This window comes from Caretta caretta, chromosome 3 (genome assembly GCF_965140235.1).
Source record: "Caretta caretta isolate rCarCar2 chromosome 3, rCarCar1.hap1, whole genome shotgun sequence".
In the NCBI taxonomy this organism is placed as follows: domain Eukaryota; kingdom Metazoa; phylum Chordata; order Testudines; family Cheloniidae; genus Caretta; species Caretta caretta.
In genome coordinates this window covers 52975120-52988002 of record NC_134208.1, presented here as the reverse complement: position 1 = coordinate 52988002, position 12883 = coordinate 52975120, and the positions used below count along the sequence as shown (strand labels likewise).

Sequence of the window (12883 nt, the reverse complement as noted above, 5' to 3'; positions counted from 1 at the left end):
GAGGACGTGCTTCCATGATGATGACACACATTAAAAAATTAATGCATTAATTATTTTTAACTGACCTCCTTGGGGGAGAATAGTATGTCTTCTACTCTGTTTTACCAGCATTCTGCCATGTTTTTCATATTATATCAGTATCGGATGACGATCTAGCACATGTTGTTCATTTTAAGAATACTTTCACTGCAAATTTGACAAAACACAAAGAAGGTACAATGTGAGATTTCAAAAGATAGCTACAGCACTTGACCCAAGGTTTTAGAATCTGAGAGGGATGAGGTGCAGAGCATGCTTTCAGAAATCTTAAAAAGCAACACTCTGATGCATAAACTACAGAATTTGAATCACCAAAAAATAAAATCAGTCTTCTGCTGATAGCATCTGACTCAGATAATTAAAATGAACATGTGTCGGTCTGCACTTTTTTGGATCATTATCGAGCAGAACCCGTCATCAGCACGGACACATGTCCTCTGGAATGGTGGTTGAAGCATGAAGGGACATATGAATCTTTAGCGCATCTGGCACGTAAATATCATGCGACGCTGGCTACAACAGTGCCATGCAAACGCCTGTTCTCACTTTCAGGTGACATTGTAAACAAGAAGCAGGCAGCATTATCTCCTGCAAATGTAAACAGACTTGTTTGAGTAACCGGTTGAACCAGAAGAGTTCAGTTGTGGACAGCTGTGGATAGTTAAACGTTTGGATGACTAAAATAACTGCAGTGGGTTTTAGTCATCACTTAAAAGGACAAATATAATTTGTAGATTTTGCACTTGTATTAACACTTGCTTAATTTAGTTTGTCCTGCAGGTGAATTCCATTGAATAAGACTGAGTTCCTATTTATAGGAAAACTAGGATCCCAAATTTCTGGAAGTAAACAAAAGTCCTTGGTGCTAATTTTTGGAAATTAGTATTTTTAAAAGTAAAACCATTAAATAACTTTAGTGGGAAAAGCAACCAGATGTGATGATCATCACTTTGATACCAGTGGTGTCATTAAAGGCCAAACACACACCAGCTGTATCTACTGAAATGCTGAACTGTAAAATGCAAAACGGACAAACAACTTTTCCAGTTAATTATTCCTGTCAATAGATGGCTATGGATCCATATTCCCCTTCCTCACCAAGCACTGAGTTACCCTGTTCGACCCAACTAATTAGATCCTTATAGGAGTTAAATGCCTCCCTGCAAGTCCAGATACAATGAAGCCCACCTATTTCAGATATTACTATCCTAGCCTAAAACAGACACAATCTTGAGTAAGAAGTAGAATGTTCTCAACCCTTTCCTCCCTGCCTTCTCTTCCCTTTCTTGCATTGATATAGTTTTGATTCTCTCCAAGTTTCAATCTCCTCCCCCACCTTTCACCCTTTTGTCCACTCTCCCATTGAAGGGGTATAAGGGAGTGCACAAATGGGGGCAAGCAGGGACACAGCCCCCTTCAATAACCTGTGGGGGCACAGGGCAGGGAGAAGAAGCTCCTCCGACCCTGGGGCTACAGTGGGCAAAGCGAATCCCCTGGCATTGGGGCTGTGGCAGGGTCACAGACTATGCCCCTCCAAAAGCCTCACGTTTTTATTCATGTGCATGCCCCTGTAGGAGTCAGCCCTGGTTCAGCCCCACTTCCCCACTCCTGCTCTCACACTGTGGAGCATCTCAGTCAAAAATCATGTGACCAGTCTGACTTACTGTGCTACAAGTGTAGTTCTGTGCTCTGGATTTCCAGGAGGAGTTTAAGCTCCAGGAATCTGAACAGAGTCCAGCCACTGTCCCAAACTCAGGGACCCTAGGCACACAGGGCACAACCTTCTATCTGGAATCCCTCTTCTGAATGTTAGAACCTGTTGTCCAGCCACCTTGCCCCTCTGGACACAGTGCTCACCCTTAAGAATCCCCAGCACTTGAACACACCCCTCTCCCAGAGCTCCACCCCAAAGGTGTGAAGCTTTTGGTTACAGTTTAACTCCCTCAAGGGCAAACAGTACGTGTGAAAGAGTCAATACACACACACACATTTTGTTCAATCTATCAGCTTTATATGTTTTACTTAACAGACAAAAGCACAGGAGACTATGGATCATACCACCAGACCATCAATGATCATGGATCATTTTGGACTAGATGACCTTCTGGGGTCCCTTCCAACCCTGATATTCTATACAAAACATCCTGAATGCAAAGTCCATCATTAGCTCACCTTTCCCTTGAGAGTCTTTGGGGGATTATTGGTATTTGGAATGCTTCACGAATTTGCATGTCATCCTTGCGCAGGGGCCATGCTAATCTTCTCCACCCTTTGGCTTACCTTGCCCTTTCAATAGTCTCCCTTATCTTAATCTGATGCAAAATGTCTCTCACACACACCTATATATCCCTCTGTGAGTTTCTTTATAGACTCCTGCTGGGGTCAACTGCTTCTTTTGTTCTCTTCCTGGTAACTTTCCGTTACTTCCAAACACCCTCTCACTTCAGACAAGAGGAGGAAGTGTCTTCTCCTGTCTAGAGCAAATCCATTGTACTGAACAAGATATTTTACTTTGAACAGACAACGGTTGCATATTCATCACTCACTGTTGTCTCTGTCTTGGCAGAGACATGACACAACCCTGCTAACTCATGGGGAATCCACATTCTTTATTGCGTCAAACATAAGATACTAATGTATCACTTATGTATCACTGAATTTTCACTTTCAAAGTTCTTCATGATATCCCCACCCAATCTCTCATATACCGTCCAGCTATCTATTCCTGCCTCTGATTAGCAATGATACCAACCTTCAAGGCCACTTGTTAAACTTTCAAACAAGTACCTTTTTGGTTTCTTTCAAGATGGCCGTTAGGCTTGAGAATAGCTCCCCATAAACATCTGCAAAGCCACACCATTGTCTTTGTTCAAATGCACCGTTCAAACTCTCCTTTCCTGTGTTGAATACAAACAAAAATTGACAACAGTTAGTCAGCTGCGACTACTGTTTATCATACTGAATATTGCTTTGTTTCCTTGGGCTTCCCCATCTGTCTGTCTATATCCACCTATTGTCTCAATCTTCTATTTAGATTGTAAGCTCCCTGTAGCAGGGATAGTTTCTGTTGTGTGCCAGAACAGACCATAGCACAATGACTGAGGCTTATGGGCCTATTGCAATACAAATAATGTATCCGTGCATTGTGCCCCTCCTCCCCCGTATCAGATAGCACAGGTGCTGGTCAGGATCCAGTGGCCAAGGGGTGGTGCAGTGCTGCTCATGAAGGAATGTAGTAGGAGGAAAGAGAATCTTTAACACTGCCATCCCCCGAGACAGTGGACCGTTGGATCTGTGGCCCTACAGTGGCCCTGTCTGTGGCTTTTGCACAATTGCGCTGTACCTGATTGGGTTCACAACCCACTGTGGGCTCAGGCTGCTCAGTGGAACTGGCTTGCTGCCTTCAGAAACCCTCTGCACTCTAAGGTGGGGAAACGGGATTGTCACCCCTAACAGCTGAATTGCTTTGTGTAACAGAGCAGTTCCATTTCTACCCCATGAACTACCTTTTAAAATGACAGGGTTCAGAGTAGCAGCCGTGTTAGTCTGTATTCGCAAAAAGAAAAGGAGGACTAGTGGCACCTTAGAGACTAACCAATTTATTTATTATGTATTTATGCTCAAATAAATTGGTTAGTCTCTAAGGTGCCACTAGTACTCCTTTTCTTTTAAAATGAGACAGTGCTGATCTGTGTTAACTTCATTTGTTAAATATACTATATTTATAATGTTAATTGAAAAGTTTTTCTTACACATGAAAAAAAGAAATGTAAAAAATCTACTGACATCTAATTTAGTGAAAGGAGCTAGCTTCAGACAATGTCTTCCCTGCCCCATGCATGCTGCAGTGCTGTTGTCTTTAGCCAGCTACAGATTTTTTTCTTTTTTTACCTCCTGGTTCTCTTAATCTAAAGCAATTAATAGGTTCAGGGCACAAACACTTAAGGTTTCAGGCAGGTCACTCGATTAATAATAAGCATAATTCAAAAAAATCAATTTAATCTTGTCCTTTATTAATATTTATAGATTCAGACATACTTCCAAAGGTTTGGACTGGATCCATTAACAGTAGAACGACTGTCATGTTCATATGAATTTAACTTCAAAACAAATTAAAAGTACTTTGATAGTTTACATGGGACAATTTGTGATCACCGAAAAATAATAAAATCCTTCAATATGCAGATTTTCACCATTTGCTTTGAAATCAGCCAGAGTTGTTTTAGAGGTTCAGTGAACTAAAAATAATCATTGTAAAACCCAGATTAAAATTTCTTAAGATCTGGCAAAATGTAGCCTGTTGTAAGAAACTGTCCGCTGCTAGAATTTTTAAGTGGCTCAGTCCACTTCCTTACTTAACCATACTCTGCTTGAAATCTGTAGGATATTTGCAGAATAAGGCCTTTAGCATGACAAACGTAACTGTCTAGTCAGATTTTGAGATGTATAAGGACTGACTATACCCTTTGAGCATAATTTATAACACTAGCCAAAATATTCAAACTTGGGTACATAAAGTTAGGCACCCAAAGAAATGGCTGTATTGTCCCAAACACAACAGGAAGAATGTCAAGACAGCGGGAAAGTGATTGAAGTAGGCCACATCTTTATGAAATGACACATCTGGGAACTATCTGGCAATAACTGGTCCAGTGTAGAACATCCTTCCTACTGAAATCTACATCACCTGGAGGATGACTGCTGTCAGCTTCCCGCACAAACCCTCTGCACCATTAACCTTGTTTGCATGTTTTCCATAGCAAGGCCCCAAAACCTTGTCCCACTCTAACCCCAAGGAGAGAACTTTTCTTCCCAATGCAGAATAGTGTCCTGGGCAAGGGGAAGGGTTTATAAACTCCTCCATTTGAGTGCATGGGAGCCCATAGTCTTATGCTGCACCTGTCTGTCCAACCAGTCAAACACAGAGCTTCTCTCTTTAGTTCCATGAGGAGGGAAGATAAACAAAGAAGGGGGGAACATTTCTCCTGTTTTCTTTGCTTTGACAAAATCTCCCCACTTCTGAGGCTGCAAGGGTGGGTGCATTTTCATATGTGTTGAATATCTGTTGTTGATGAATTGCCATTTTACCTATTCTCTGAAAGAGACAAAATGAGCTTCTTTTCTTAAGGACCTACCCAAACAATGGGTTACCAAATTATTGTTTGAAATATTCCAAATTATTGGCCTCTTGTGAAAAAAAATAATTTCTGCTAACTGTACATCTTTGCAACTGCACAGTAATAGTATTCAAGGAGTTAATAGTAGGGAAAAAAACAAGATGAAAGAGGACAAAAAAACAGATTAAATAAAATGGTTACAGAAAATACATCTGAGTGAGAAGTGACAGAAACAAATAGACATTAACAATCAAGAATCAAAGGACCAGTCAGAAAGGCGCAACACACAATAACACAAGTGGAATATGCAAATTGGAAATTTACAATTTAATTTAGGTATTCCACATTGTCCAGTTTAGTTTGTAAATGGAATTACTGTATATTGCCAATGATATTTGCATTTTATTAATTCTAGCAAAAGCACTCTGAAGAAATGAGTAGATAAATAATCTAAACATTAGACGTTTCACAAAGATTCTACTATCTTGATGTAGCACAATGGAGAACGTTTTATGTGAAATTCCCAGTCATCTTTAATGGTCAGAGACTTTAGAACAGGAGTACTTGTGGCACTTTAAAGACTAACAAATTTATTTGAGCATAAGCTTTTGTGGGCTACAGCCCACTTCATCGGATGCAACATTTAGTAAGAAGATGTATTTCTATTTGCAAATGATAGCAGTCTGCTTTGTGTTTTTGTTGACAGTGTATCAAGTACACACTTTTCTTATTGAATCATGGTAAAAATCAAGTGATGAATCATTGATTAATTAGTACTCTAGTTCAATAAAATGGTCACAGAATAGTTGGGAAAGCAGTTGCCACTGAAAAGTCAGCCCTGTTCTACAGTACCAGTTATCTGAAATATTGGTTAAATTCTATTCTAAAAATAAAGCATATGGATGAAATTCCTGTAAACTGCTGAGTAGTGACGTGTGCTTAGCACTTTTCAGGATCAAACTCTTGTTTATCAGTATCTACATATGAATTTGTGGTAACTAAAGCTAAATGCTGAATTTTAGTGGCAATTGTTGAATTTATTTCAGTTTATTCAAAATCATCATATGAATGCAAGGCAGTTGACATTTTCATGTTTGAGAAACTTAGATGCAGAATCTCACTCATAAAGCATGTGTGTGCATTTTATCTAATAGCTATCCTTGCTAACCAATAAACGAGCCTACAATCTTGTCAGCTCTGGAAGGAGTCTGGAAGGTCAGCTCCCAGACTACTGCACTGGGCAGCACAGCATGGGGAGGAGGTGACCAGCCCTCTGGGGAGAAAGAAGTGGTTCGGGACTATTTAGAAAAGCTGGACGAGCACAAGTCCATGGGGCCGGATGCGCTGCATCCAAGAGTGCTAAAGGAGTTGGTGGATGTGATTGCAGAGCCATTGGTCATTATCTTTGAAAACTCATGGCGATCCGGGGAAGTCCCGGACGAGTGGAAAAAGGCTATGAAGTGCCCATCTTTAAAAAAGGGAAGAAGGAGGATCCGGGGAACTACAGGCCAGTCAGCCTCACCTCAGTCCCTGGAAAAACCATGGACCAGGTCCTCAAGGAATCAATTCTGAAGCACTTAGAGGAGTGGAAAGTGATCAGAAACAGTCAGCATGGATTCACCAAGGGCAAGTCATGCCTGACTAATCTAATTGCCTTCTGTGATGAGATAACTGGCTCTGTGAATGAGGGGAAAGCGGTGGCTGTGTTGTTCCTTGACTTTAGCGAAGCTTTTGACACGGTCTCCCACAGTATTCTTGCCAGCAAGTTAAAGAAGTATGGGCTGGATGAATGGACTATAAGGTGGATAGAAAGTTGGCTAGATTGTCAGGCTCAACGGGTAGTGATCAATGGCTCCATGTCTAGTTGGCAGCCGGTATCAAGTGGAGTGCCCCAAGGGTCAGTCCTGGGGCCGGTTTTGTTCAATATCTTCATAAATGATCTGGAGGATGGTGTGGATTGCACCCTCAGCAAGTTTGCAGATGACATTAAACTGGGAGGAGAGGTAGATACACTGGAGGGTAGGGATAGGATACAGAGGGCCCTAGACAAATTAGAGGATTGGGCCAAAAGAAATCTGATGAGGTTCAACAGAGACAAGTGCAGAGTCCTGCACTTAGGACGGAAGAATCCCACGTACCGCTACAGACTAGGGACCGAATGGCTCGGCAGCAGTTCCGCAGAAAAGGACCTAGGGGTGACAGTGGACGAGAAGCTGGATATGAGTCAACAGTGTGCCCTTGTTCCCAAGAAGGCCAATGGCATTTTGGGATGTATACATAGGGGCATTGCCAGCAGCTCGAGGGACGTGATTGTTCCCCTCTATTCGACATTGGTGAGGCCTCATCTGGAGTACTGTGTCCAGTTTTGGGCCCCACACTACAAGAAGGATGTGGAAAAATTGAAAAGAGTCCAGCGGAGGGCAATAAAAATGATTAGCTGACTGGAACACATGAGTTATGAGGAGAGGCAGAGGGAACTGGGATTGTTTAGTCTGCAGAAGAGAAGAATGAGGGGGGATTTGATAGCTGCTTTCAACTACCTGAAAGGGGGTTCCAAAGAGGACAGATCTAGACTGTTCTCAGTGGTAGCTGATGACAGAACAAGGAGTAATGGTCTCAGGTTGCAGTGGGGGTGGTTTAGGTTGGATATTAGGAAAAACTTTTTCACTAGGAGGGTGGTGAAACACTGGAATACCTTACCTAGGCAGGTGGTGGAATCTCCTTCCTTAGATATTTTTAAGGTCAGGCTTGACAAAGCCCTGGCTGGGATGATTTAGTTGGGGATTGGTCCTGCTTTGAGCAGGAGGTTGGATTAGATGACCTCCTGAGGTCCCTTCCAACCCTGATATTCTATGATTCTATGATTCTATGATTTACCTGCCTAATAAGGAGCTCAATAAACTGGAGGACTTGTCATAAACTTGGAAACAGTTTGACAGTGTTTTTCTTAACAGATTCTAAAGGTATAAAAGTCTGTCACTTTCTGCATAGTATCACTTTTCCTAATACTATAAAATATGCATCATCATATAAATGACACTAAATCCAATATTGCAGGCATTTATGCTAATGAGTAGCTTTACACATGTGAATAGTTTCATTCAATTAACATATGTAAAGTGTCTCACAAGCATACATGTTTGCAGGCTTGAAGCCTAATTTAGGATATGTGTACTAGTCACTTGAGCTAAATTAGGAATTGATTCAAACCTTTTCCCCAAACCTCAGAATGAGTCAGAGTATTTTCTGAGGTCTAGAACAAGTGAGTCATTCATTTTTATAGTATGCAGTTGTATGTTTCTTGGTTGGAGCTGCAAACAATAAAAGAAGTATCAAACTATCACTAGAGATGCTCTTGCTGCAATATTTCAAGCACGCGCAAGAGCACAAAATATATTTTAAAAAATCATGAAAGAGCATTATTGAGTGACAATTCAAGCAGAATATTTGGGGGAGGAGGGAAGGATATGGATAAGTAACCAGATCTGGAGCAAACCTCTGAATATTTTGAAATATGTCTCTAATGATAATAATTTCTAATTTCTTGTAGAGTATTTTCATTCATCAATCTCAAAGTACTTTACAAAGGAAGGAAGTATCATTATATCCATTTTATTGATGGGGAAAACATAGGAGTGAAAGTGATTTGCCCAGGGTAAACCTCACATCTATTGAACCAAGTTTATTTGTTTTTAAAAAATCTGTTTTACAAAAATCTTTACACTGTGAAGAACACAAGAAGTTAATTTGTAGCTGTGTATGCAAAGAAATACCATTATTAGCCAAATGTTCCAAATTTGCATTTTTATTTGGGTGGAGGAAGGATTGGAAGTAATTTGCTCTATATAAAAATAAAAAATAAAAATCTTATGATGACTCTACTGTTAGCTTCAGCCCCATACAAGATTTATATACAACATGGTTATATATTAAAAAAAATTACACTACTTTAGAGAATGCGAGCGAAGTAATGTCTTTTATTGGACCAACTTCTATTGATGAGAGAGACAATCTTTTGAGTTTACACAGAGCTTGAACTCAAGTTAAAAGGTGACCTGAAAAAGAGCTCTGTGTAATCTCAAAACTTGTCTCTCTCACCAACAGAAGTTGGTCCAATAAAAGATATTATCTCACCCACCTCGTGCTTCTAACATCATGGGACCGACACAGCCACAACATTACACATTTACATAAGAACTGCCATACTGGGTCAGACCAAAGGTCCATCTAGGCCAGGATCCTATCTTCAGACAGTGGCCAATGCCAGGTGCTTCAGATGGAATTAACAGAATAGGTAAGACTGGGAGTGGATTGGTCATTACACAAAGTAAAACTATTTCCCCATGCTTATTTTCCCCCCTACTGTTACTCACACCTTGTCAACTGTTGGAAATGGGCCATCCTGTGAATCACTACAAAAGGTTTTTTTTCTCCTGCTGATAATAGCCCACCTTAACTGATCACTCTCTTTATAGTGGGTATGGCAACTCCCATTTTTTCATGTTTTCTGTGTATATATATATATATCTTCCTACTGTATTTTCCACTGCATGCATCTGATGAAGTGGGTTTTAGCCCATGAAAGCTTATGCTCAGATAAATTTCTTAGTCTCTAAGGTGCCTTTCAGGTAATCATCAAGTTATCTATCCCCTGTTGCCCATTCCCAGCTTCTGACAAACAGAGGCTAGGGACTTATGCTAGTTGTCAGTGATAATAGTGGGGTTTGGATGTGGGCATATCTGTTCTGCACTCACTATCCTTCAGTTTTTCCTCCATCTTCTCCTGAGAGCCTGGAGTCCTTTTGCAGACCTCTGCTACTTTTTTTTCTAGCATGTTTTATCAGTCATTTTTTAAAAAAAAAAACTTTAGTGGTAAAAGTATGTGAAATAATAGGCCGGGTACACTGAAACTACTCACCTCACAAAAAATTGAGAAAAGAAAATAAAAGAAAAGAAAAAGCACATTAAGATTCAGTGATATTATTTACTCCTATTTTTACAACATTGTTAACACTCTCAATAACTAAATATATATTACATATATAAATAGAAGGAATCTATTAAACTGGGAAACATTCATTCTTAGCCTGACTATATACAAAATTGTGTTTGAAACATTCAATGTTCCTGCAATTTTATTTTTTACTGAGCTGATTAAATTAAATTAAATATGAATAATTCTTGTCTTGCATTAACTAATATGCACATGTGTGTTTTCATATCCTTCTTCCTTACCAAAAAGTCATTAAAAGTAGTAGGACTCAGTAATGTTAGATATTCCCAAGGTGGGTGATACAAAAGATTCATTATCATTAAACCATACTGGAATCACTGAACTGAATCATTTTATAGCTTTACAATTTTCTTGCAAGCAACATACTCAATTTTTTGCTAAATGCTTAAGTATCCTATTTGACCTAAAGGGTACTGTTTTGTACCTGCTTGATGGCTAATATATTAATATCCCAGAAAATGTTTCATACTTCATTTATTGCATGATATTCTCCTTTTAATATGTGGCAATATAGAATTTAACATTAATATCTTTAATCTTATGATATTTAAAGAAATCCACGTATAGCTTTTTCAAATATTATCTCTACATTTTTGGACCATGTATTTTGCCACATTGTATTTCATACATAGTTAATCCTTGTATGTAAGTGAAAGGAAAATAAGCTAAATTATTTAAGTTGTTAACTTTTATAGATATTCACTCTTCAGTTCAAATTTTATATGAACATATGTTGCAAACATGTTGGTCACAACGGTCTTGTACCTTCTTTAATATGAGTATGTTACGATTACTCTATATGTAAAATATGAAATCATGTGTGTTCTTGTTTGCAACTAACACATTAATGCAGAAAGATTTCTTTTGAGTTAGGAGAACTACCTAAGTTACAAATATCTATACCTACAAGGTTTAAACATTCAGATAGTCATATTCCTGAGAACAGCCTAGATTCTGCCCTTCCCTCCTTTCATCCTCAGGGAATGGTGAGGCTCAGGAGCATCTACACACCATACCCTCTCTCCCTAGATTTTGCGGAGAGCTTTCTGTGCACTCAGTGTCCATGCAGGGGGAAGGCAGTATCAGGATGGGTTAAAGGCTGACCACGTCTCCCCCCCAACCCAGCCCAATCTATGATTATTATTATTAAATATTTATATTATGGTAGGAACCAAAAGTTTCAATCAAGATTAGGGCCCCATTGTTCTGAACAGTCTTCAGGCACAGAAAAGGAACAGTCCCTGCCCTGAAAGGACTATAGTCTAACAACACAACAAGACAAAGGGCAGAGGATGGGGATACAACATACAATCAAATAAATGTGAAGAAAAATTGTTGCAACTTTGTAAGTTGAATGTACTGATGTACTGAAGGCTTTTTTAATGAGGGTAGAATCTGGAAAAGGAAAGAAGAATAGTCACAGCTTATCACCAGTCTAACCATGATCAGCAAGCTAGGCTTTGCAAACATCACAGTAGAGATGAGTTTTAAGGAGGGATCTGAAGGAGGATAAGGTAATGACTGTTAGGATTGTGAATGGGAGGAGCAAAGAGGATGAACACAGACATCAGGAATTTTGACCAACAGGCTGCAACCTCATTAAATCCATGGCAGGATTATTTTCCAGCAAAGGAAAAGGGGGAAGAGCATGGATGCTCACATGTCATCAGTGCTCCTGAAATTAAGAGCATCACACTCCCATGGCTCAACTTGCCCACTTAGAACCAAGGCCTTATAAGAGTCAGCATTGCCAAAGGACTATACTGTCCTAGAACCCTAAATAGTCTACTGCCTGGGAAAGTGCCAAGCCTCACAAGATGGCTCAGAACTTCTGTCTGAATCCAATTGTTTTCTAAGAAAAGTGTGTTGATTCCTGATTCACAGGGAGAAGGTATTCTTCCCAAACCTCTCATTTGAAGGTTTAAGACAACCACTTCCAATAACGACCCTGACGAATAAAGGTTCTGACACACTGCTGCCAGAGATGTCTCTAGACTAAAACTTAATTGACATTTCCTCTCTGGAGAGCCCACAATTATTTCTGAATCAAAGTCATAATATACCAGTGAAATCATCCACTCTAGCATCGAATAGGGGCATGCAACCTTGACAAAAAAAGTTTAAGGGAGTTTTATGACATTCTCTCTTGCATCAGCATTTGTTCTGCAGCCACACTAGCAAACAAACTCATTATCCTGTTGATCTGCTTCCGAGCCCAATCAACTGCCACTGGTTCATGAGCACCTCTCCAAAATCTGCATAGTGACAGCAACTCTGACTACATCTCCAAGCTAAAAGGAGACAGGACCTTCAGGGCTATCCAGTCACATTTCCCATGTCCTTGTCTACAACTGACATTGCTGCTTCCATGATGGATGAGAAGGAAATTCAGGGCAGGGTGCTATCCCCACAGCTCTTGAATCCAGGACATCTGCTCATCCCACAGGATGTCCAACTGACTGAATGATTGCTCTGAGAGAAGCCCATCAGTGCCCCATGGAGATACACTCCTGCCTGTTCATGAGCCCAGAGGACAATGCTGTGCTGTAATCCAAACAGTAATGGGAGCCTGCTGTTCACATAGATTCTATCTACCTCTTGCCGCTAGAAGCAAAGATACTCAAGGTGGAAAAAAAGAGGTCCCTTCTACCTGGCATGGCTCTTTCACTAACTGACCTATGCCTCAGTCAGCCAGCCCAGAAGTCTGTTGTAA

General features: G+C 40.1%; 1 protein-coding gene and 1 pseudogene across 1 annotated transcript in view; one reads left to right on the top strand and one right to left on the bottom strand.

Annotated features, from left to right (window-relative positions):
- LOC125634897 (protein eyes shut homolog) overlaps positions 1-12883 on the top strand; it is a 411142-nt gene that overhangs the window by 36382 nt on the left and 361877 nt on the right. The window lies entirely within an intron of this gene.
- LOC125635029 (U6 spliceosomal RNA) lies at positions 2241-2305 on the bottom strand (annotated as a pseudogene).